This window comes from Balaenoptera ricei, chromosome 11 (assembly GCF_028023285.1).
Source record: "Balaenoptera ricei isolate mBalRic1 chromosome 11, mBalRic1.hap2, whole genome shotgun sequence".
NCBI lineage: Eukaryota > Metazoa > Chordata > Mammalia > Artiodactyla > Balaenopteridae > Balaenoptera > Balaenoptera ricei.
The window spans coordinates 11,283,666-11,309,606 of record NC_082649.1 but is presented as its reverse complement, the minus strand read 5'-3'; the positions used below and the strand labels follow the sequence as shown (position 1 = coordinate 11,309,606).

The 25,941-nt window shown below is 44.0% G+C and overlaps 1 long non-coding RNA gene across 7 annotated transcripts in view; it reads right to left on the bottom strand.

Annotated features, from left to right (window-relative positions):
* LOC132374357 (uncharacterized) overlaps positions 1 to 25,941 on the bottom strand; it is a 223,358-nt gene that overhangs the window by 186,784 nt on the left and 10,633 nt on the right. The gene's annotated exons all lie outside the window — the stretch shown is intronic.

Below are 25,941 nucleotides of genomic sequence, written 5' to 3'. Positions count from 1 at the left end.
CATTTTAAAGAAAATAAAAGTGTAGTATGAACCAGCCATACGTATCAGTATTTCATCTGCAGGAAGAGAACGTGTCTCCAAAGTAAGGATTTTGGGGAAGAGCACTGCAATGTAAGAGCAATTAGGTCAGATCACCTGTTCACTGTGGACATATAAACTGTATGTAGAAAAGCATAGTAAGTCGTATCATATCAGGAAGCCAACCAAGTCACCTATAGTCACTCATTCAGCTGTTATTGATGCTGCTTCTAACCCCTACCACCTGAGGTACAGTGGGGTATATGAAAATAAAAAGAATATGCAAACTGCCTTCACTCTCACATAAATGGGCACCCAAGTTTTTACCTATAGGGAGCAATCGGAGAACAACACAAAGAATTCTTATAATTAGTAAATACAATAAGTATAGTGGCTGACATGCATTAAGTCCCAGGCCCTTTGATAAACATTTTACATATGTTATCTCATTGAATCTTTAGGAAGACAGACAAGTGCTGTTATTAGACCGATTCGATTGAAACAGAGATTGAGAGGTTTGCACTGGCCCGAGGTCATGTGGTAAGAAAGGTAGGACTTGAACTCAGGTCTGCTTGACCTCAGAGCTCTCACGCTCGCACCAGTTCTGCACATGCATCAATGAGAGGATGTGCTGTGGTCATTCAGAGAAGACAGTTAAAGAAGGCCACAGGGTAACAGGTGCACCGCACTGTGCCAGCAATGCCCCAAACCTGGCCTGAATTGGGACCAAGGTAAAGAGAAAAGTCTGGCAGCTGGGCTCTGGTCTGGGTGATGTGGGAGAGCTGTAAGTTCCAGGCAGCTCCATTCCCAGATCTGTCCGACTGAGATCTGAAACGGTAAGCAACATTTGCAATGTCACACTGATCCCTTAGCTGTGAAAGGTGGTAATTAAACAATGCTGTCCAACTCTTGTCTCAGGGAGAGGGTCAGAGGAGGACACAGTATCATTCAGGATACAACTCAAATTCTGGAAGTGTATCTCCTTTGTAGGAACTTCTTTGGCTGTATTTGTGCACCTTGAGTATCATCAGATTGGCACAGACTCTGACACCCAAAACCACTTGAGATGGGCACATTTCACCTGCTCGGTGAGTGGGTGCTAAAGTTCCAAGCTTTCCCATTTAAGGCCTGAAGCTATCGTGAAGTAACCCAGATCTCAGTGATATGTAAAATAAATAAAGTGCTGCATCTCGATTGTGTGAAATTGGAATCTGAGAACCTCTCCTCTATTAGGGAGGTAAGAATAGAGGTGAGAATGGGAGCTAAAGATGGGAGTGGGAGGTGAAAATAATCTTTTGGAAGGGTGAGAGATGTGAGTCCAGGGGACCCATTTCTTTTTCTTCATCATAAACTAACTTATTTATTTAGTGGGAAAAGCATCGAAGGAAATGTTTCTGGGAACTTTCAGACAAATTTCTAAGTAAAATTCCAAAATTCTCTGGTGTATTATCTAATACGGAAGCAACCCTCATTTTATTCTTAATATTGTTAGCAGTGTACAGTACATGTGCTATCAATCTGCATGTATTTTCCTATCCGGGCTCCTAATAACTCTATGAGGTAAGCATTATGCCACTTATCTACAGGTGAGGAAATAAGGGGACAAGAAGCCCAGTAATTTACCCAAAGTCAAATGGCCAGGGAACACTGGAGCCAGGGTTCAAACCCAAATCTGCTTGAACCCAAAGCCTTGGTTCTTGACTAGCTCTGATGGCAGTGTAATTATCAGGTCACTGTGCTCCCTCTATGCATTATGAGATGTGTCCATAATAAACCGAGATGGGTTTGCACAAGTGATTCCTCTGCATAATGGGATGTTCAGTTTTACATACAACTTGGTGTTTGTTCCTCAGAGTTTCCTTCTCAAGCCACAAGACCACCACCAGCACCAATAGCAAAAATCCAATATGAAGTATTTAAGCAAGAGGTAGAAAGTATGTGTTTAGAGTCAACAGCTATTCTTTTTTTTAAGGTACATTTTATACATAGTAAAAGGTACAGATCATAAGTGTGCGTCAGTGAGTTTTGGCAAAACTATACACCTGTATAACCACCACCCAATCAAGATACAGAATATTTTTATCACCTAAGAAATTTCCGTTTTCCTACTCTTCAGGCAACCCCTATTCTAATTTCTAACACCATAGATTAGTTTGCAGTATATGTGTGGGTCTATTTTCTGTACTCCATTCTAGTCCATTGATCTATTTGTCTATTATAATGCCGATATCCTAATTACTGTAGCTTTACACTGTATCTTGAAATCAGATGGTATTAGTCTTCCAACTTTGTTCTTTTTTAAAGTGTTTGGTTTTTTTTGGCTATTCTAGGTCATTTGCATTTACATATAAATTTTAGAACCAGTTTGTCAATTTCTATCAAACAAAAAGTCTTCTGGGATTTTGACTGGGAATGCACTGAATCTATGTGTAGACAACTGACCTCTTAATATTTAATTCTTTTTTTTTTTTAACATCTTTATTGGAGTATAATTGCTTTACAATGGTGTGTTAGTTTCTGCTTTACAACAAAGTGAATCAGCTATACATATACATATATCCCCATATCTCCTCACTCTTGCGTCTCCCTCCCACCCTCCCTATCCCACCCGAATATTTAATTCCTGATTCAGGAAATAAAGTCTTTGAATATGATATACCTCTTCATAATTTAAGTCTTCTTAAATATCTCTTAACATTATTTTATAATTTTGTTTACTCTATTCCCAAGTATTTTATGTGTTGGTGCTATTGTAAATTATTTTTTAAATTTCATTTTAATTTGTTTGCTATGAGTATTTAAAATAAAATTGATTTTTATATAATTGACCTATATCTTGCAAACTTGATAAATTTAGTTGGTATTTCTAGCATTATTTTGTAGATTTTTTAGGATTTTCTATGTGTACAATCATGTCATTTGTATCTAAGGCCCAGTCATTTCTTCTTTTCCAATCTTTATGCCTTTTGTTTCTTTTTCTTGCCTTATTACAGTGGCTAGGACCTTCAGAACACTGTTGAATACAAGCAATGAAAGCAGGTGCTTTTGTCCTATTTCTTATCTTAAATAGAATGTGTTCAATAGTTCTTCATTAAGTATTAAGTTAGCAGTAGAATTTTTGTCTTTGCCCTTTTCCAGGTTTAAGAAGTGTTTTGTTTTTGTTTTTGTTTTGATAAGAGATTTTTATCTACAAATGGCTGTTGAATTTTGTCAAATGCCTTTTTTCATCTCATTACCTATTTTTATTTTTATTTAAACTTAGGTTTCAAATACTTCTGCCAGCTATTTGCTGTTTATCTCCTTGTGTTCTGATCTGTGTGGCCTTCTAGGCAATTTTGCTAACTCCAACACAGCACGAAGCTGCCTTCACACAACGTGACTGAAACCTGGTATTTCCTAACTGTTGTACCTTTGTGTGGTAGCTTCTGTTTTCACTCAAATGCTGTTCATTGTAGAGTGTTTTTAATTTTGAGCCAAATCATTCTAGAATTACATATTGAACTATTAGAAATAGTTACTACAGAGTTTTTCTTCACCTACCACATTTCTTGAGACAAATGTAGCCAGAAGCCTCAGAACTTGGCTTGTTGATCACAATCAATTCACAATCCGAAAAAGAAATGCGGAAATATTACAGGTCCTCCCACTGTATCAAAAGCAATGCAGCCAAGAAAGATTGGAAAGGAAATGAAGCACTGAGATGTGCCGTCCAGCAGCCAACTACCATGTTATCTATGGATCAACCTGACCAAACCACATGCATGAGGGAGCAGTTTGGAAAAAAAAGTTATAACCTTGCCAGCCTAGATCTGGCTAGGAAAAATAAGTACCTCATCCCCGAGGATTGCTAAACACTTCTTATACTATTCCCTTAACAACTGTCACTCAATCTCTAAAGGAGATATCCATCATATCATTAGACATGACAATTTAAATGCTTGAAGCCAAGCCTGGTCCAGATTAAGAGTTAGTTTTTTCTCTCTGTGGCTTCATACTTTGTACCTCTCTTTCCCTTTTCCTTGTTTTCTTTACTTCCAAACTTTTCTGTCAACCAAACATACCAAGTATCTAGAAAGCAACTTTTGTTGCTGACTACAAAAGAACAGATGCTCAGACTAGACTTTGTCTTCATGATCAACCTGGGAACATTCTTATTACAATGATACTCTCAAATCTCAAAATATTCTGGAACAAGCATTCCTTTGAAACCACCTTCAGGGCTAAGTCACTCATGAAAACCAACCTTCTTACTTTAGGCCTGAGTGTTGCATCTAGTGACAAAACCGTGCCAAACTAAAGGGAGCTAGCTGATGTGAAATAAGTTTAGGAAGTGTGACATATTATTACATCCTCCTGGAAATTCACAAGACACATTTGTATATCAACAGCTCTTGATATATACTCTTTAACCTAGTATGGCTTTCAATTTGTTTGAACATGGAAACTATTGGTTTGGTTTGATCTTGTTGACTAACACCTTTTAACTCTCATTCCACACTTTGACACTCTACCTTCTATGTTCACTGGCACCCTATATACACTCAACTCTGCGTCCTATGAAAGGGAAACAAGCATCTCTCAGGGCAACATTCAACACTGGATTATCACATTCATCCTTCAGGACCCTTCAAACTGGCCTTGCCTTCACAGCTATTTGGCTGGTAGGGCACCCTTTGGAAAAGGATCACATTTAGATCTCTGACTTGGCTTAAAAGTTGAAGGAAGTTGAGGGTGGGAGGAGGGTAAATGTTTTGCAGCAGAAAGTACAGTCAGGGTGAAAGCACTGATGGAGAAAGGAAAAAAAGGGAAGAGGGTGAATACACGTAAGAGCTGTAGAGAGGGTACACTGCCTTTGCAGGAGACTGTGCAGCCTACATTTGTGGTTCACTCCTGAGGAATGAGGTGGGACTTTATCTACGATGAAGCCACCAGTTTTTATGAAGGTAATGAATGTGGTTTAACCCTCACTTTGTTATGTTCAAATCATTCCTATCATGGGCAGTGAGATCCTATTTCTTCTTTTGCCTCTCCTGCCATCTCTTCTTTTGGGGTCCTAGGTTGGTTTAGTTGAGTTTTTATTTTTCATTTATTTATTTATCTATTTTTTTGCTGCCAAAAGCTTTATTGTTTCCATTTGGTCCAAGGCTTGGGAAAGGGCCCCAGGGTGGTTAAAAAGCTGCCTAGTGGCTGCAGAGAAGGCTTCAGGCAGAAGCCCTGACCACAGGGGCTCCTCAAAGGCCGCCGGGCTCTGGAGGCTCCTAGTCATGCTTGAGGGTGAGTCTTTCAAAGAGCTACTCGCTCAGCCCAGCCTGGGGACCAGCCAGCCTGCGGAGGTTGGTCAGGTGGTGACCCATCTTCTTGATGAGTTTTACCTCCTCATCTAGGAAGTGGCTCTGCAGGAAGTCTCAGAGGTGGGGGTCTGTGCAGGCAGAACCCAGGGCATGCAGATCCAAAAGGGCCTGGTTCAGGTCCTTCTCCGTGAGAATGGTGGTTTCCATAGCGTCCTGGGTTTTACCCCACTCATCGTCAGAGTCTGGAGCAAAGGGCGTCCCTGGGTCTGTTCTGTCCAAGCACTGTTGAAGCAAGAGACAGATCCGGGGGACCACCAAGAGCACTGCCGAGTTTTTATTAAGACAGCTTATTTGCTTTAGTGTGAAACTTCTTGATTCATTCCAGTATGTTTTAATTTTTTTTTTTTTCTGTATCTCAGAATATGCTTCCTCTGTATAGAGACTCCTGAGTTTGAGGTCTAGACCACTGCTGTCCCACAGGATGTGCTGCGGTGATGGAAATGTTCTACATCTGAACTGTCCTACGGTGGCCACGGGCCACATGTGACTCTTGAGCACTTGAAATGCGGCTAACGTGACTAAGGGACTGAAATTTAAATTTTAATGAATTTAAAGTCCAATAAGTACACGGGGCTAGTGGCTACTGTATTGGAGAGTAGATCTGGATGCTTAGACCCCCGAGGAGAAAAGAAATAATTTCTATCATATTGCACTGGGATGGCTACACCACATTCGGAGAACTGTAGAATCTGTTAAACCTATTACTATCTCCTTTAGCTTTAGACTAATGTATGCATGCCATAGTAAGTCTGAAGATACAGAGTTTTCAAGCAGTATGCATGGTTTTATATATACAGGGACTAGCTCTCCCAATTATTTGACCTTTAATATATCCAGGAAGCTGTGTGTGTAGTAAATGTAAAAGAACTTCAGAGGGAGACAGACTTGGGTGAGAATCCTCATTCTGTCCCTTAACAATCTCTAGTGACCCTTTACCTATGTTCCATCTACAAGGTTGCAGTAGGAACTGCCACATTCTTATCGTATGGCCTTCCTCCCCTCTGTCCCAGGCATAGGTGTCTAGAGAAGACAGGTAACCCACACTGGGCCAACTCGTCCTCTCCCTGGGAAATTTGGGAGGTTAGAGAGAGAGATAGAGATCATATGCTTCAGGTGGCTGAATCCACACTGCTAACATTGAGTGCTGTTGGTCTCCTCATTTTCAACATATGGACCACAAAATTCAAGGAAGCCAGTGTACAAGAGAGAGAAGAATTATACCGGCAGGCAGAAGGGGGCACAAATACTAGACTGAACGAGGACAGGGAGAGTTCCTTGATCTCGCTCTGGCGGGCATGACAGTGCTCACCAATGTCTCTCCTCTGCTCCTGTTCCAACAACAAGAAGATGACATTTTCTAGCCCCAGCACTTAAGCAGGTTCATCTGACTAGAAGTAACATGTGTAGCTTCCCAGGCTGGGGCAGTGAAAGTCCCCTCTGAGACACCCCAGGCTCTCACCGCCCCTGCTGGGCACATTTAGGAGCCTCATTTTGAGATGACAGATCCAATAGTATCCAAGCAGCTGGGTCTCTGAGTCACCACATGGAGGACAACTGCCCAGGAGAACCACTCAGACCTGCAGCCTGGTGTCTTGAGCCACTGAGATTTTGAGGTTGTTATGACGACATAACTTGGCTTCTGGTTAACGTTCTCTCTGAGCTGCCGTTCCTTCATCTGGGAAATGGATATAAAACCACTCTGTTAGGAGAAGCATTTGTTTATTCTTCAGCAGCCAGAGTTCCAGGTCTGATTGATTCTAGTACAGTCTAAAAGCCTACCAGGTCCATAGTCAGTGTGATACAATCAGTGCAAATCCAATGTCATCTGAAATACATTTGCATCAGCCTGAGGAGTTCAAGCCAGTCTCAAGAGGGACCCATCACAGAGGATGAATTGTCCTTTGTCAGGGGGAGCAGGAGGGGACGAGTGTGAGGCAGGCCTGGGACTGCTTGTCCTACTGGGGGCCACTGCAAACCTCATGCCATCTTCATGGCAAATCGGGGCGGGCACCCAGGGCTCTGTGAGATGCTCCCCTCCTTCTTCTCACTTCTGGCAGATGGGCAGTGACTCACAGAGCCAGTCCTTGAGAGAGAGGAATTGGCTCTGCCAGCTGGTGCTTAAGAGAAAAAGAACAAAATATAAGCCTCCTGGAAATCTGCTAGCAACGCCAAGGCCAGCACTGGACATCCTTCCCTCATCACCACACACCCCCTCGGGCTGACCTGTGCCTCCATTTCTTTTTTTAAATTTTTAAATTTAATTTTATTTATTTGTTTATACAGCAGGTTCTTATTAGTTATCCATTTTATACATATTAGTGTATATATGTCAATCCCAATATCTTATATTAACGCATATATGTGGAACCTGGAAAAATGGGACAGATGAACCGGGGTGGTGGTGGTGTGTGCCTCCATTTCTGCTTAACTTCCCGCCTGAGGAAATCTAGAGTGTCCCCGTCAGTGTGTATGTGGAAGGAAATCCACATCTGCGACGCGGCAAAGGGAATCCCTTCACTCTCTCCTCTAGAGCCCCACGAGGTCCTTACTGCATTTGGTGTTTACTGTCGGAAAGAAGATCTACTGTCCTGGCGACAGCCTCGCTCTCCAAGCCTAGCCTGTTGGACCAGTCAGAAGGACACGTTTATGAGATGTGAGCTTGAAAACGGAAATAATATCAGTTTGGGTTCATAACCTGTGGAATAAATCTAGTCACTCTATGTCATCAGTCGGGGATGCAACAGAGAACAGTGGCCGCAGTTAGGAGGCTTGCCTTTCTTTCTAAAGTGGCTGTAGGTCTGGGGTTTGCACAGGTCCTGAGTGGCTTTCAGCCTTCACTGAGGGGCAGGCCAAGGGCCTCAGGAGAATCGGACAGAAGAAGAGGAGCACTGCTGGCTGGAGGGCAGGTGCTCTGACCTGGGCTGGGGTCTCCAGGCTCTGCCCAAGCCCAGGTGTGCCTGCTTCTGGTGGGCGCCCCTCACGTCTGCCAGCCGCTGCCCTGGGATAGGCAAGAAATGGATGAAGAGAATAAGAGCTGAGTAATCTCGTCTCAGTCATTCCTAGTCATCCCCAAGATCTAATACACTGAATGGCCATTTCCGTTCTTACTTTCTCACCAGTGATTCTTTCTCTGGGTGGAGAAGGGGTTGGATTTTCCAGAAATTTTTTTGTCAGTTCATGATCCCCAAAGCTCAGAGTCCGGGACCAGAAACGCGTGTGTGAAACGCGTGTGTGTTACCCGTAACGCCTTCGTAAAAGAAAGCCTGGCCCTCCAAGGCTGTGTCTGGGAAGACTGAGCTGAAACCAAACTGAAAAGAAACTGTGTATCTGTTTGTGGTTTAGAAGGTCAGGGACTCCATCTTTTTCCTCTGGAGCTTGAAAAGGGCTTCCTGCTCCACTCTCAACGAGCCTTTCATTTGCGGGCAGGAGGCGCTGGCTTATGTTGACGGCAGCATATAAAATTGAGTGGCTGGTTATTTCGTCTCTAGCACATCAGAGTTCTTCTTAGACAGAGCAGTTATTCACAGAGTTTATTCTGTTATTTGTTTTCTTTTTAATCCCCCAGGGGGATTTTAAAGAGGTTAACTCCAGTTATTCAGGTTATCAAGTTTGTTCACTGGCAGCTGAATTAGGCCTGGAGTAGAGTCTCTGGAAGCCGGCGGATGCAGGGGGCGCTGTTACAGGGAGAGGGCTTGTCTGGACTCAGGATTCAGGAAAGGAAGGGGAAGGATGAAGGGCCAAGAGACCGGGTACCAGGGCTTGTTGACAGATTTGGTATGGAACCACAGAGCAAGAAATAAAGAATAACTCCGGGGTTGCAAAGCCTAGAGTAGTTTCATACAATTGAAATGTAATGCAATCTACGTATATAATTATAAATTTTCTAGGAGCTGTATTAAAAAAGCAAAAAAGAATAAATAATATTACTATTTTGAGAATTTTTAAATTTAACCCCATATGTCCCAATATCATCGTTTAAAGTTAATATTTTACCTACTGGTGTTTTTTTTTCATACTAAATCTTCCATATCTGGTGTGTGTTTTCCACTTACAGCATACTGCAACACATTCCAAGTGTTCTGTGACCACACGTGGCGGGTGGCCCCCAGCAAAGCCCAAGAGGATTAGAAGGATGTCAGGAGAGATGAGTGGGAAAAGATCCCTTGTTTGGAGAGGAATTTGATAAGCTTTTGCCATGTCATGTCTTGTGGGATGCCCAAGAGATGGCCGGAAGGAAATTAAAGACACAGGATTGATGGTTGGGGTGGGGGAGGTAGAGAAGATTGATTGGTCAAGGCAGATTTGAGGTAACAAAAATCCCCCGTTACTATGTTCTAAAACACTTGTTGCGTGAATGCCCAGACACTGTTCTGTATTGAGATTTAGCCCCTTGACACGTGTGCCCATAAGAATAAAGGGCTAGGCCCATCTGTGGTGGGCCTAAGCTTCCCCTAAAGCTTTTGAAACTTAAAGTACTTGGGGATATTACTGCCTATCTGCCAATCTCCAGATCATTCCCAGTATACATCAAGGATTCAGGTACGAGAGCTATTTGTTAAATACACATATGTTAAAATATCCAAAAGGTACAGAAATGTACAAAACAGAAAATAAATGTATTTTCAGCTAATCTTTTCTATGCTTCTTATAAAATAAGGATGCATCATACTATATCATACCATACCACACATATCATTTTTACTTAAATGCATATCAGGGACCCATACCTCCCCCTCATCCTTTGTAATGGGCGCACACTACTCTATTGTGTGGGTGTTCCACCATTCATTTATCTAGTCTCTTCTTGATGGAAATCTATGTTGCTTCAGATTTTTCTTTGTTATTATCAAGTACTACAATGGCTGTCCTTCTACATACATCTCTGTACAATTGTCAGTTTTATTCCTTTGGAATACATTTCGAAAGTGATTATCATGATCAGTACGAGTATTTTAAAGTTCTCAATGAACACTGCTAAATTGCTCCATAAGGCTTCCCTTTAATATTTCTTGAGAGTTCTGTTACTACAACACCATGCTAATACTGGTTATTTTCATTCTTTTCAATCTTGTCAATCTGATAGGTGAAAAATATAATACATCTTACATTTTAACTTCTTTGATTACTGGTGAAGTAAAGCAGTCTTTAAATATGTATTCAACATTCATATTTCTTTTTCTGTGAATTGCCTGTTCATATTTTTTGCCCATTTCTATACTGGGGGTTGGTCTTTGTCTTACTAACTTAATGACACTAACGTTTTGTCTATATAATACACCCTGCAGATATTTTTCCCAATTGTTTGCTTTTGATTTTGTTTGTGGTGCCTTTGCTTAATATTTCCACTGCAGGTAAAATCAGGCTAAAATAATCATGTGGAGAAGCTGGAGTTGGGAATTGGCAGAAGGTATGACAATGGGAAGAAATAATTCAGTGCTTTTCCTTAGTGGTAAAACTGGCCTAAAGGCAATATATAGAAGCAATGGAAATCTCTCAAGTATCTGTATGTCTGGTGTAACTCTCATTTTATTAAAAACAAAGTACAAGTTTGTATTTTATTTTAATAAATAATTGAATCTCTAAATTGTAAAAAGATAGAAAAAATAAAGAAGGATGTTTTCTCTTTCAGACTTAATTCTGATTTTTCCTCAGAGAAAGGCCAATTGGGATATAGAAAAAAAGGTCTTGGAAAAGTAATTTTGCTGCTTTAGCAGTAATGGTAATAAGCATTTGGAAATACATTGCAGTTTAAACAAGTTTCTCCACGTTGTCCTTTTTCTCACAGGTGGGGCTGCCGGACCAGGCTAAGCATATCATTACTCCAGAAACATTTTTAAGCACCTACCCTCTGCTAAGTGCTTCTAAAAAGGGAAGGCTTTCTTGCCAACTGGCAGTAGGACAAGGGCGTGAAGAAGTTGGGCTTTACTCTAAATGTGCCTGAACCCAGTAAACATAGAAAAACCAATTAGCACAGCCCTGTCTTGAAGGCCTTACAGTCTCACAGGGAGTAAAGGCTATTGTACACACGTGGGCAGTGCCCTGCCTCTGCAACACTGCATGTATAGTGTGGTGCGGGGCTGATCCCACCTAGAAGAATCCGAGCAGTTTTCAGAATAGGCAATCCTCAAGCCACGTTCGGAGAGAAATTATGTAGTTAAACTATCCAGAAACTAAGAAAGCAGATTTCAGATAGTTCAGAGGAAAGGTAGATGTGGTTGCAAAGACCAGGAATTCTTGAAGCACCTGCCGTCTTCAAGATGATCTGCTAAGGGAGTAGTGTGAGATACAGAAATGTAAGTAGGGAGAACTGTGGATACACAGACCATCAGATGGTGAGGGCTATGGGACCCAGCATGTTGGTACCCATGGCTCCTACATGGGCCAGCCTCTGATGTGACTCCTTTTAAAGATAAGATGTCTTTTCAAGCTGTGATAATAATAACAGCTCTCATTTATATGGCCCTTTTTACTTTCCAGGCTCTGTTGCAAGCACCTTACATGTAATAAACACCTTACATGTAATCTCCTTTTGCAGGAGATATAAGGAAATAAGGATATAAGGAAATTGAGGCACAGAGAGTTACAGCCACTTTCCCAAGGCTGTTCAGTTCAGAGGTGATGGGGTCAAAATGTGAACCCGAGCTGGCGTGTGAACCCGACCTTCAGACTTCATCATCTATGTTCACCGTCACTGCTCTCCAAGCAGATGCATTTATTGAGTATTTACTATGCTACAGGTCTAGGTATTTATGATGTATGCATGATCTCAACTGCCATAAACCTGTGAGACTGTGAGGTTGATACTATAATTTGTCCCCTTTAATAGCATTAAAGTGGTTATCTGCAGGTTCCCACAAGCTACCTGTTTTACACCTGGTAGTGTATATATGTCAATCCCAATCTCCCAATTCATCCCACCCCCTCCTCCCCCCGAAACCCATGTCCACATGTCCTTTCTCTATGCCCGCGTCTCTATTCCTGCCCTGCAAGGAGATTCATCTGTACCATTTTTCTAGATTCCACATATATGTGTTAATATACAATATTTGTTTTTCTCTTTCTGACTTCACTCTGCATGACAGACTCTAGGTCCATCCATGTCTCTACAAATGACCCAATTTCGTTCCTTTTTATGGCTAAGTAATATGGTGCTCCGTGGCGACCTAGATGGGTGGGATGAGGGGTAGGAGGGAGGTGCATGAGGGAGGGGATATATGTACACATATAGCTGATTCACGTTGCTGTACATGAACAGAACATTGTAACACAGAAGCTAACACAACATTGTAAAGCAACTATACCCCAATTTAAAAAAAAAAAAAAAAAAAGAGGTTATCTGCTTGCCCAGGGCCACAAAGTAGTAAGTGGCAGAGCCAGGATTTGAACCCAGGGAGTATGACCATGGAGAGAGGCAGAGCTCCTGGGCACGATCATGGAAGTATAAAACGCAGAAGGAGGGAGGGGACAGTCCCACGGCATTTGGCGCTGGACTCACCACATCTGCTCTCATAGTTCTCTCTGGAGCCCCCGAAACAAGTGAATATTCAAAGGATGATCTGCAAACATTGAGGAAGTTTGCAGGAAATGGAGGTGACAGGCTTAGCTAAAAGGAAACTGGGAAAGGGGTACACGAATGTCCTAATCATCTGAAGAGTTGTAAACCAGAGAGATGGGACTTAGCCTCCATGGCTTCAGAGGCGAGAATCAAAGGGATTTTTGAATAGTAAACTCATAAATGGAATGCAGTTGTGAGCTCCTTGGTACCAGGGTTTTGTTTTTTTTTTTTAAACGGGAAAAAATAATTGTCAGAAAGTTTAGAGAGGGGCATCCTGTGCTAGATGCAGAGCTGGTTTAAGTTGCCTCTAAGGTCACTCTCTTCTATTAGCTTATTGAATCTTAATCACCTTCAAACATACTCAGTTCCTTTTAAGAAAATTAACATATGACAGAATCAAGACTTGCGAAGTTCATTAGAAGCTGTTTATCCAGCATTCTCTTGCCTGTTTTACCAATTCTTTGGTGCATGGGGTTCATAATTATGTTCCTGAGGAAATACAAGTAGCGTCAGTGTTTTAAAAGATAGATTGGATTATGCTCTTTGTAATTTACTGTTCAGAGTATTTTGTAGCATTCTAATGCTTTTGAAAAGTCATGTTCCATGAATGAGAACTAATAGCTCACCTTTAACTAGAATATATGATTAACCGGGATCACCCACCTCCTAACCATGACAAACAGCAAATGTTCTGGAACAGTCTCTGAATGGGAAATTAAGCAGCATAGTATATGAAGCAGTTTCCTAGTGGGAACCCAGAGGCAGCAACCCCCTGCACATCTCCTCCACTGGCCAAGCCCAGGTCCCAGAGATTATGATTTAAATGTTGGCCACAGGGTTTTTTCAGCTGCTTCAGGGATAGAAGAGCTACTGCTCATAAGCCTGAAGGCCAGGAGTATCCAAAGAAGCGGCTAGTGCTCATGATGCGTGCGCTCTCCAAGCACAAAAGGTCTGTTCTTACACAATCACACAGGACTGTCTGATGGTCTGGACATGAGCGGTAAGGGAGAGACTATTATTCTCCCCACCAGCCCCAGCCTGATGCCCCAATGAGAACTCCCCCAGAGGACAGCAGTGCACTCGTTTTATTTAGGGAGCTTTTCTTTTCTCCAGTTCAAATAGGACCATGTTTTTTGTTTGTTTGTTTTTTGCGGTTTTTTAAATTAATTTTCATTGGAGTGTAGCTGCTTTACAATGTTGTGTTAGTTTCTGCTGTACAGCAGAATCAGTTATGTGTATACATATCAGTTATATGTATACATATATCCCCTCTTTTTTGGATTTCCTTCCCATTTAGGTCATCACGGAGCACTGAGTAGAGTTCCCTGTGCTATACAGTAGGTTCTCATTAGTTATCTGCTTTATACATAGTAGTGTATATACATCAATCCCAATCTCCCAGCTCATCCCACCACCCCTTCCCCCTCCCCCGGTATCCATACATCTGTTCTCTACGTCTGTGTCTCTACTTCTGCCTTGCAAAAAAGTTCATCTGTATCATTTTTCTAGATTCCACATATAAGCGATATTATACGATATTTGTTTTTCTCTTTCTGACTTACTTCCCTCTGTATGACAGTCTCTAGGTTCATCCACGTCTCTGCAAATTGCACAATTTTGTTCCTTTTTGTGGCTGAGTAATATTCCACTGTGTATATGTACCACATCTTCTTTATCCATTCTTCTGCTGATGGACATGTGGGTTGCTTCCAAGCCCCGGCTATTGAAATCAAAGGGAGTTCTAACACCAGTGGCAACACCACGAGGCGGCATGCCCACAGCCGGTGTTGCATATATCACACCCCTACTTCATCACCCTCTCTCCTGCCTGGCTACTCTAATCACTGATGTTAACTTTGAGGAGTCACCTTGTTAGGGCTGGCCTGGAAAACCCCCTTTCCTGGGTCCCAGAGGGAAAGTGAGCCTCCACCCACACAGAGAGGAGGCCTGTTGCCAGGTCCTCCGCCACGCCAGGCCTTGCCTCCACTTCTGACTTGTCACTGGACCTGTTCTCTCTCACAGGGTGTCTCCTGCCCCCTTGCTTCCTCCAGAGTCTGCTCTGCCCAGCGCACGCCCAGTGGGCTGTGCACATGCAGCTGTGCTCCAGGGAAAGCGCCATGGACCAGACACCAAAAGCCTGTGTGCTGGTCCCAAGCCTGGGCTTTCTGTGTGGTCCCGATGCCGCAAAGCTTGTTTCCTCAGCTGCAACCCGGGAGTAATAACCACTCCCCAGGGGCAATGTGGGGGAAATGAGGGTGAAAAGGAGAATGGGTATGAAAGGCCTTCGTGAACTGAGAAACACTCTGTGATGTACAACAGGAGACGGACGTGCAACCTTAAAAAGGAAGGAAATCCTGACTCACATCACAACGCACGTGAACCCTGACACTACGCTAACGAAACACGCCAGTCACGCCAGTAGTAGCTCCCTGTGGCCACCGATGCAGGCAATGAATAAGGAAGTACATGGCTGGATGAGGAGACAATTATTCCAGAGGAATACCCCAGCATTCCAGAATGCTCTCATGGAAGTCTCTTGTAGGTCTCAGAGATGCCAAGTAATACAGGATGGAAAAGAAGTGACGCGTGGTGCGTAAGTTAAAAACATAATAAACCTCCCCCCATTCCTTATTATTCTTCAATCACTGAGATTTAAACTTTCGTTATGATAACCTAGTATTTTGTTAAATGCAGAAAATCCTCTGATGTTTCATTTCTGGGGATAAACCCCAAAGAATTAAAAATAGGAACTCTAACAGATATTTACACCCATTTTCATAGCAGCGTTATTCACAACAACCGAAAACGTGGAAGCAAACCAAGTGTCCATCAACAGATGAATAAAAACCCAACATGTGGTCTATCCATACAAAGGGACATTGTTTAGCTTTAAAAAGAAAGGAAATTTTGACACATGCTACGACAGGAATGAACTTTGGGGACATTATGCTATGTGAAATAAGCCAGTCACAAAGTACAAATATTGTACGATTCCACTTATAGGAGGTACCTAGAAGATAGGCACACCTTGTTTCAGTGCTCTTTATTGTGTTTTTTTGCAAGTTGAAGGTCTGTGGCAACCCTGCATCCAGCAAGCCTATTGGTGCCATTTTTCCTACTGTATTTGCTCTCTGTGTCACATTTTGGTAATTCTCACAAAATTTCAAACTTTTTCATTATCATTATTATATTTGTTCTGGTAATCAGTGATCTTTGATGCTACTACTATAAATCGCTGAAGGTTCAGTGATGGTTAGCATTTTTTAGCAATAAAGTATTTTTAAAGTAAGGTGTATACTTTGGCTTTTTAGACATAATGCTGTTGCATACATAATAGACTACAGTATAGTGTAAACATAACTCTTCTATGAACCAGGAAAGCAAAAAGTTCATGTGACTTGCTTTATTGTGGGAGTCTAGAACCAAACCCACAATATCTCTGAGGTCTGCCTGTAGTCAAATTCATAGAGACAGAAGGTAGAATGGTACTTTCCAGGGGCTGCGGAGAGAGGGAGTTATAGTTTAACGGGTACAGGGCTTCTGCTTTGCAAGATGAAAGGGGTTCTGGAGATTGGTTATACAACAATGTGAACATACTTAACACCACTAAACTGTACCCTTAAAAATGATGATGGTGGTAAATTTTACGTTATGTTCATTTTACCGCAACTTTAATAGGAAACATGGGCCCTGCACATCATGTGCTCCCAGAGGCCACTTGGTTTTAGAGGAGTTTCTGAGACTCACGTATGCTAAATAGTCAACCGATATATATGGAGTCGAAAGACTATCTTGTGCTTCCCCTTCTCTCCAAGAAATGGGCTTCAATAAAGGAAAAGGTCTCTGGCCGGAGATGAGACCTTTGACTGCACAAGGAGGCTGCTGACCACATCATCTTTCATACACTTGGAAGAACCTCTGATGAAGGGTTTCGGGGTCTCTGTAGCTTTCTACCTCCGCTTCTGTTGCCCCAGACAGTAGATTCTCAGCCTGCAGTGCCTCAGACCAGCCCTTCCAAGTGTCTCTTCCTCAGGGCGGCTGCCTTGTTTTCCTTCTCTTCTCACTCTATGCTTTCTGCCTGGGTCATTAGACTTTCTTTTACAGCATTTACCATCTCTATGCTAATGAATCTCCAGCCCAGATTCCTCTTCTGAACCATAGATTTTAATATCCAAATGCTTATTGAGAATTTCTATTTCAAAGACTCTTAGTATCTCCTTCTACCCCAAACCTATCTACCCCAACCCTGCTGGTAGTTCAGTGAATACCACCACCATCCTCCCAGTTAGAAGCCAGGACCTAGAGGTCAACCGCAGCTTTCCCTCCCTCACCCCTATATCTAAGCCCTGTTGTTTTTATCTTGCAGGTGTCTTTGGGACCCACTGACTCCCCCCTGCCATTCCCCACTCTCACTCTCAAGGGCCTCACACTGCCCTGCTCCAGCCATAATCCCCTGTACTGGGGCCGGGGCCCAGCAGATGGCACACTGCCAGTGCGGTCCTTGAAGAATCCCTATTTACAAGGGGTCTTGGCAGGGTTGACAGAAACCAACAAAGGATGGAGAGGCCCCCTGGGGCTAGCAGCAAGGGAAGGCTTAGGTGCCTGAACCTGATGGCAGCTGTTACTACACATAACCTAGAGAGACAGTCACAGCGGGGAAGGTCCACCAGGCAGGGTCTGGGGCTGCAGGAGGGGAACACACCTCCCACCAATCTGAGACCACAGCAGGGAGGGAGCTGGGGAACAGACACCCCAGTTTCTAACTCCTTCCACCCTCCCATCTCCTGCTCCTGGCCTCCTATGGGCTGAACCTGTCTGGAAGTCAGAGGGCAGAGAAACCTGCTCTTGTAGTCCAAAACATGTCAGCCTACTGGGACACAGAGCAGGATGGAGAAAGGCAGCAAGCGGGTCTGGAGGGGCAAATGGGAAATATCGAGCACATCCTCTCTGATTCAGTTCCACACTGCAGCTCAAGCGACTTTCCTTTAGCACAAATCTGATTTTGTCATCCCTTCACTTAAACGTATTCAACAGCTCCTTATTGCCCCAGGATGATGCTTGAACCTCTTAACACCATCTCTGCATTGTTCCTGCCTAAATCTCCAGGCACGTGCCCATCAACCCCACCACTGCCCACACCGCTTACCCTGATTGCTCTTCCTCTCTCTCTCCACTGCAGCCGTTCTGAATTGATGGGTGATGCCCTCTTGGGTCTCTGTACCCCTTTCCCTGCCAACTTATTCCACCGGTCAGTTCTCTCTTTGGTTGTGGCCTCCTCCAGGCAGCCTTCCCTAAATACCCAAGATGGGGTTGGGTGTCCCTCCTGTGACTCGTCTTTCTTCTCACCCCTACAGTAGCACACTGTACTCACTCATCAAACACTATTGTTTTTTGCCTATTTCAGGTCCATTTCTCCCATAGACCAGAAACATTGAGAGCAAAGACCGACAGCCCTAGCATTTGCACAGTGCCTGGCACACAGGCACTCAACACATACTTGCTAAGCCAATGAATGGATATTTACAAAAATCATATGACTTTGATATTTGGGTCTGGAGATGTTTAGTGACTTGTCCAAAGTCACGAGGCTGCTCAAGATGAAGTCCAGATTAAAGAAAGTGTGAGTTCTGATCCTTGAGTGGGTGCCCATTCCACCTCCGTGGGCTGCCTGCCAAGGATGCCCCAGAGCTGCCAGAAGAAGGTGCTGTTGCTTGGTTTTGCCCTGATACCTAGGCAAAGATATTTGCCCAGAAGTCTAGGCTCCATTGAATACAAACAGTGGTCCCTCCTCCCTATAGAGCATATAAGGTGTGTTCATGGTCTGCGAGTTTCCTTCTTTTGCTGGTTTCTCTGGCAACAAGGCAAGAACTGATGTGGGGAAACAGTGGCAGAGAGTTAGAGAAGGAAAGTCCTAAGGCCAAATGCTTTTGCTGGAAAGATGAGAGAAAGAGAGAGAGACTGAGTCACTGCAACCCAGCATCTCCATCCCAGACAACGAGTTAGTCCAGCATCATGCCCCACCCAGCACTAGAATACTTCTCACACCAACCCATCCTGTGGAAAAGCCCAATCCCCTTTGCAGCAGATATATATGCTCCAGATTTATTTTCTCAAAGCATACGAGGGCGGAAGTCTAGGGTGGTGAGATAGCAGGGGGAACGCTGAGAAGCACCTATTTTTTGTGAGCAGTTATTGGATTTCTGCTCCCCTCCCCTGCCCCCCACCTCTCCTCCTTCTTCCTGTTGAATGGAGAGTGTTTAATAGAGCGATCGCAGGCCTTCATCCAAAGGAACAAACAGCTAAACAGCTAGCAAGCCTGGCTCTTGAAACACTAGTAGGATGTCAACATGGGAGCCTCGGAGAAATTCTTCTTGAAGAGTACTTTAGTCAATAACACCAGGGAAGACAGCGAGAGCGCAGGGCGAGCTGAAGTGAAGGCATCTCTCTGTGAATAATGAGAACCACAGCGCGCCCTGCACTCTCCGCTCGCCAAATGGGGGGCTCCAAGTCCTTTCAAAATGCACAAAAGCCTCCCTCGGCACTCCCATTTAAAGGAAAAGGGGTCGTTATGTCCATTTTGTAAATAGAGGCGCAGAGAAGGCACCAGTGCTTTGCCCCAGTCCACAGCACGAGGAGGCAGGGAAGCCCAGACGGGGGCCTGACGCCCCCCAGCTCCCACGTCGGGAGGGTCTTCCTGGCCCAAACAGGGGGCACTGGTCACAGGGCTTGGTCCCAGGCACCCCAGTTTCCCAAGAAAATTCACAGGTGTAGGAGCCTTCAAAACGAGACAGCAGAAAGACATAGGTCCTTTTTGGTCTGAGGCATAGTGGGAAATATATTTAAAAATAAATGAACAAGCACAGCAGCAAAAGCTTGGGGCTTGGTCAGCTGAATGGGGGCAGCTTCGGATGTGCAGGGCCCTAGGAAAAAGGCTGTAAACTTAGGTTGCCCTCCTGCCTGGGGGATCTCCAAGGACTTCACAGATGGAGCCTTTTTAAAAAATAAAATTCCAAAGTACATTGTGCTTAGGGCTTGAAAACACAGAGTGTCCTTAATGGAACAAACTCCCTAATAGCCTGACGCTGCAGTAAGTACCTCGGGGAGGGATTCGGGTCTTATTTAGTGATGTCCTAATGCCTGGTGGGTCTGTGGCAGAGGAAGGGAGGGAGGGAGGGAGGAAGGATGGAAGGAAAGAAGAGTGGAGGGAAAAGAGAGAGGGAGAGAGAGAGAAGGGGAGAGAAGGAGAGAGACAAAGGAAGACGAAAGAGGAGGAGGAGGAAGAGAAGAGGAGAAGGAGAGGAAAAGGAGGAGGAAGAGAAGGGGAAGGAAGGGTGGGGGAGGGGAGGGATGGAGAAAGGAGGACCAGAGAGAAGGAGGGAGGGAGGAGGATGAAGGGCGGTGACAGGAGGACAGGAATTCAGAGAAGCAGAAGTATTCACTCCCCTCGCTGTCTCCCTGCTTCGGCAGTGGGGACATGGTCAGAGGGGCCGCGTGGCATACCCGGACAGGGCCAGCTCCCATCCACTGCCCCCAAACTCACAGCCTCTGGCAGCACCAACCCCCTCTGGCCCTTCAGGCCGAGGACCAGCCATGGCTTCCCACGGCCATTCATCCCCAGAGCTGCCGTTCCCAGCCCCCTGCTGCAGCCCTGCTCGTGCCTCAGTAAATAGCACCCTTCCTTAAATTCTCTTCTGTTAAAGTCTTTTGAGTGGGTCTGAGTTCCCCACGCAGGTCCTGACTGATGGGACAGTTGTCTGAGTGGTGACTCCTTCACCTCTAAAATGAGGATGATGATACTAGTGGGCAAGGTTCTTCCAAGGCAACAATCAAATATGATGTCTATGGGGCACCTACTGCTTGCCTGGAGCTAGTTACAAATTTTACACGTGTGAATTCCTTTTCTCTGCCTTTGACGACAAACACCTTGCCCCTGGGCTTTCTGAAAGGGATGAGGGCCATGATGAACTTGCAGCCCATCACCAGGGTCCAGGTTCCCTGAGCTACCGAGCTTCCCAACCTGGCAGCCTGGGTGGCCTTGGAAGAAGATGTTTTTATCAGCTCACAGCTAGAGGAGAAGCAGGTGCTTCGTGGGTGTGATACAGACTTGGGCAACCATCTCCAGCCAAGGATAAAGCTGGCAGGCGTGTGTTCTAACTTAGCAAGGAAGGCCACAAAGGCCTGCGGGACCTGGGATCTCTTCCTTGAGGCCGAATTTTGAGAATCCACACTCATCCTGCTGGGCAAGGCCTCCCTTTTGGGGTGGTACTTCACTAAGCTTCGGGCTCTGGGGTCATAATCAGCCATCTCCACTCTCAACCATTAAAGCATCTTAATCACTCATCATCATTACAGAGGGTTCATTCAGTCTCCAAAGAAAATCCAACTCACTCTTTCCATCATGCATTCTTTCAGAGAGTACATAAGGACTTACTGTGTGTCATCACGGTGGTCCCAGCTGTCTTCATGGAAACAGAAGAATAAGGGAGGGGCTTCCCTGGTGGCACAGTGGTTGAGAATCTACCTGCCAATGCAGGGGACACGGGTTCGAGCCCTGGTCTGGGAAGATCCCACATGCCGCGGAGCAACTAGGCCCGTGAGCCACAACTACTGAGCCTGCGCGTCTGGAGCCTGTGCTCCGCAACAAGAGAGGCCGCGGTAGTGAGAGGCCCGCGCACCGCGATGAAGAGTGGCCCCCGCTCGCCACAACTAGAGAAAGCCCTCACGCAGAAACGAAGACCCAACCCAGCCAAAAATAAATAAATAAATAAATAAATAAATAAAAGAATAAGGGAACTTGGGACATGGTTTTCCAAGATTACAGAAGTCCTGATCACTAGCGTGTGGGCTGACTAGAAACCAGGCTGTTCTGAGCCAGGTGGTTTGTTTATTATTGGGTTAGCCAAAAAGTTCGGTCCGTTCGGAGTTTTCCATAACATCTTACGGAAAAACCCGAACGAACTTTTTGGCCAACCCAATACTTCTGTTTAGTCATCCTGATAGTTGTCTTATCAGCCCATTTAGGCTCCGTGTTTGCTTTTGTTTTCCCATCACCCCGATATGTGCTCTCATTTTACTCTCATCACTGCTGCTGTAACTATAATCCACCATGTTCAGTTTACAAAGGACAGTTCATCATTCATGTGGAAATGTATCTGATGACTTTTTCACCTAGTCCATTATGCAGGATTCCGTGATCGCCTGCTGTGCTTCCCGGTACTATAAACTCTGAGACTTTGCAGAAGAAAATTGACAAAAAGCAGAGAAAATTATGGGATTGTGGTCTTCTGTTTTAAAACATTTAATGTGTAGGGTTTTTCATCAGAGTTTTATGGAATGAATCTTCTATGCATGGAAACACATTTCTATTAGTTTCTGTATTAATGGCACATTAGTATTTACACTAATCTGATGAAATCAGGAATAATAGCAATAGTTTCTTTCATTTATCCAACAAATTTTATTAAGCACCTACTAAGTGCCAGTCACTGTTCTTAGTACCAGGGATAAAACAGTGAGTGAAATGAAGACCCCACTCTCTTGGCGATTATAATCTAGTAAAAGGAGGTGGAGAATGAGCATGGATATGATGTCAGGGGGTGACACATGTGAAGAAGGAAAAATAAAGCAGGAGAAGTAGGCAGAGAAGGCCTGGGTGCTATTTTAGGTAAAGTGGTCAGGGAAGGCCTCCTAATAAAGCAAACATATTTGGAATGTGGATTTTTGAAGTCAAGAGTGTCCCAGGTAGAGGAACAGTCAGTGCAAAGGTTCTAAGACAGCAGAGGCTTGGCAGGTTAGAGGAAGAGGAAGAGCGAGGAGGTCAGTGTGGTTGCAGTGGAGTGAGGGGGGAGGTGAGTGGTGGGAAATGAGGTCAGAAAGGCCGTCGGAGGCTGCATCCTGCAGGATCCCACAGACCATGGATAGAACTTTGGATACGGTTCAGAGTGAGCTGGGAGTCTCCTTAGAGGGTTCTGTGCAGGTTCTGAGCAGAACATGATATACTCTAAGTTCTAGAAGACCCACTCTGACTGCTGCGTGGAGAACAGATGTCAGTGTGGGCCAGGGCAGAAACCAGAGGTCAGTTGGGGCCATTGCAATGGTCCAGGCGAGAATGGGTGGATCCTCTACCAGAAGTAACATATTTGATGTTTGGCTTATATTCTCCTTGGCTTACATAAACTGGGATTTTTGTCCTCCTTGGTGAAAATAAAGTTTCTTACTCCATAGCTAACCACATGATACAGACTTTCTTAAATGGAACCTAACATTAACTAAAATTATGTTACCAATATATTCTTTTCATCCCTTTCACCCTAACTTGACGGAAGAAATACAAGATTCTTTTTTTCTTTTCTCTGCATACAAGTCCTCCTAGCAGTTGGTCTCAAATGTTTGGGGAATTGGTACAAGATGAGATGAGGAATTGAGAACTCTGTTTTATTAAATGTTCTTTTCTTCTAGTAGAATTGGGCTTAATCACTTCCAAACTGCATACTTCAGACTTTCACAAGTTAGCCTTCAAAAGAATGCTTGTGATGCTAATTTTCAGGGATTGGATCATATCCTGAATTACAGTATCTGAAAGTTTTCATCTCGATTAACAAAAGACTGCTACTGAATTTTCACCTTGAAATCGGTTTTTAAAAAATGGAGAGAGCAAAATATGGCATTGTTACACATTGTATTATTTGTTTATAATATTCAGTGCCCCTCTCCGCAGACCAGTTCCTGCAGAACAATAATTCTTCTCCTCCTGCTAACGCTGGGCTTGACCATTTGATTTCCTTTAGCCAATGAAATGTGAATGAATGTGGCCAGTGTCATCTCTGCCAGGAGCTTTCAAAGCTAATACAGGGTCTCACCACTGCTCTTTCCCTCTGCCGTGAGGTTGACGTGTCCCAGAGGGGGCTGCTCCTTTAGCCTACGTTCTGGAATAAAAACAGCACAGAGCAGAGCCCAGGTGGCCTGCAAACTGTAACTTAGGGAGAAAAAGACCTTGTTTTTGTGAAGACGCTGAGTTGGAGTTCTTTGTTACTGCAGCATAACTAAACCTCAGCTGACTGCTACAAGTATGTACCTGTATTTTACCCACTTCAAATAGGTGGAGCCTTAGAGTAGGGTCGTTTCTTTCTCACAAATCACTATAGCCTGACTTGGACTTGCATAAAGGACCTGAAGAAAACTTTATTGGCATTTTGAAGATTTCTTAAGATCTCAGGCGATCACTATGTTCTCTCCAGTTTAGTGACACTTTGGGGATTTTTCTAATCCAGAAAATCTCCGAGGTGAAATCTCATTTGTGACCTTCCTCTTCAAAATCTTAACCTGGGGCAGGAATACAGACTATTTCTCCATCCTCTTGAAAATAGTAAGCTCAGTTTTGAATAACAACCTGTTGACACAAGAAGGTGGTGAAGAGAGATTTCTGGAACGCTGTGCCTGCCAGCAGACTGAGTGACGCTAGGGGAGATGGGCTGATCTCAAGTATCCCAGCTTGCCTCCCAGATCCTGGGCTGAACACTGATGAGGACTTTCAATAGCTTATCATTTCAGAGAGTGTCCTGGAGTTACTTAGAGATCTTCCTAAAGGTGAATACACATCACATACTTTGTAATTCCCCAGCTTAAAGGTCCCCAGTGGTTTACCAATGCACTGATAATAACAATCTAAATTCCTTCCCACAACCTGCAAGGTTCGGCATAAACTGGCCCCTGCCTGGCTCTCTCCCCCACGGCCAGCCTTTCTCCTCCTTTGTTCTCTCTTCTCCATCCCTACTGGTTTCCTTTCAGTTTCCCAAACACATGGAAATCTTTCCTATGTTACAGACTATGCAATTGCTGTTTCTTCCTCTTAGAACTTTCCTGATCCTTCTCTTGTTTGATTTTCCAAAGCATAGAAGACCCTGCCTGAATAGCTGGGGCTCTCCTGAGGAAGGGCATTCTGAACATCAGGCTCTCAGCAGCTCACATGCTTATCAGCTCTCGGGATAGACAGTAAAGCAGAGAAGAGGGTCGGGGAAGCCCTCTCCACCCTCGCTCAGGTTTTCTCAAACCCTTGCCTGTAGGTTACCACCACGCCTGCTCTGAAAAGGCCTGACCAATGCCGATGCAAACCACCTCATGAATCAGAGGTGCCAGCTCCGATTAATATCACTAATACCCCTCTTTGTTTTCCACCTTTTCTGGCCCTTCCCAATTCAGTTTTCCCCCATATTGCTGTCTAGTACTGTCTATATCACCAAAATGAGAGATCTGTAACCAAAAAGCAAATCTTTTTACGGTGGTGAGTATCTTCCTTTGTAAGATGATCGTATCTTCCTTTAAGTGGCTGGAATTACCACCAGCATAGTTTCTCTTGCATAATAGGTCTACCCTGAAGTGTAGCTATTTTAAGCCATCCATATGATTGTTGTCACTCTTTGTTCCCTAACACCTACATGGATCCTATTATAAGTATCTTGGTTTCCTTTATTTCTGCAGGTCCTCACTCCAAGGGGGAAAAAAAGATGAACTATTTTATTTCTTTCATTTAATTTTCCAGACGCCTGGGGAACTGTGCTTAGAGAAATCCAAACAGAAGAAGAAAAAAGAGTGCTGTTGAAAGACGATCGGCCCCAATGCCTTTACTTGGCTTTAGAGAAAAGAAAAAGTGCTTCAGTGGGCAGTGGTCCATTTGAAAGGACAGAAGAGAAATCTCTTTTTTTCTGTGATGGTCTCCTTTACAGCCCACAATGCTTCTGTCTACATTTTGCAAGGGGGTATCCCATGAAGCAATATGCATATGTACTCACACATACACACATACACACACATACACACATACACACACACTCCCATGTGTATGCAAGCCAAAGAATGGAAGGGCTTCTTCTGTGAGCTGGCAATAAACCTCTATACAGAGAAATACAGTGATAATGCCTGTAAGGGACTAAGCAAATACTTCATTCCTGATTATTACCCAAAACTTGAGATGTCTTGTACTCTTTTCTAAAATTTTGCCATCCTCGGCATTATCTCAAT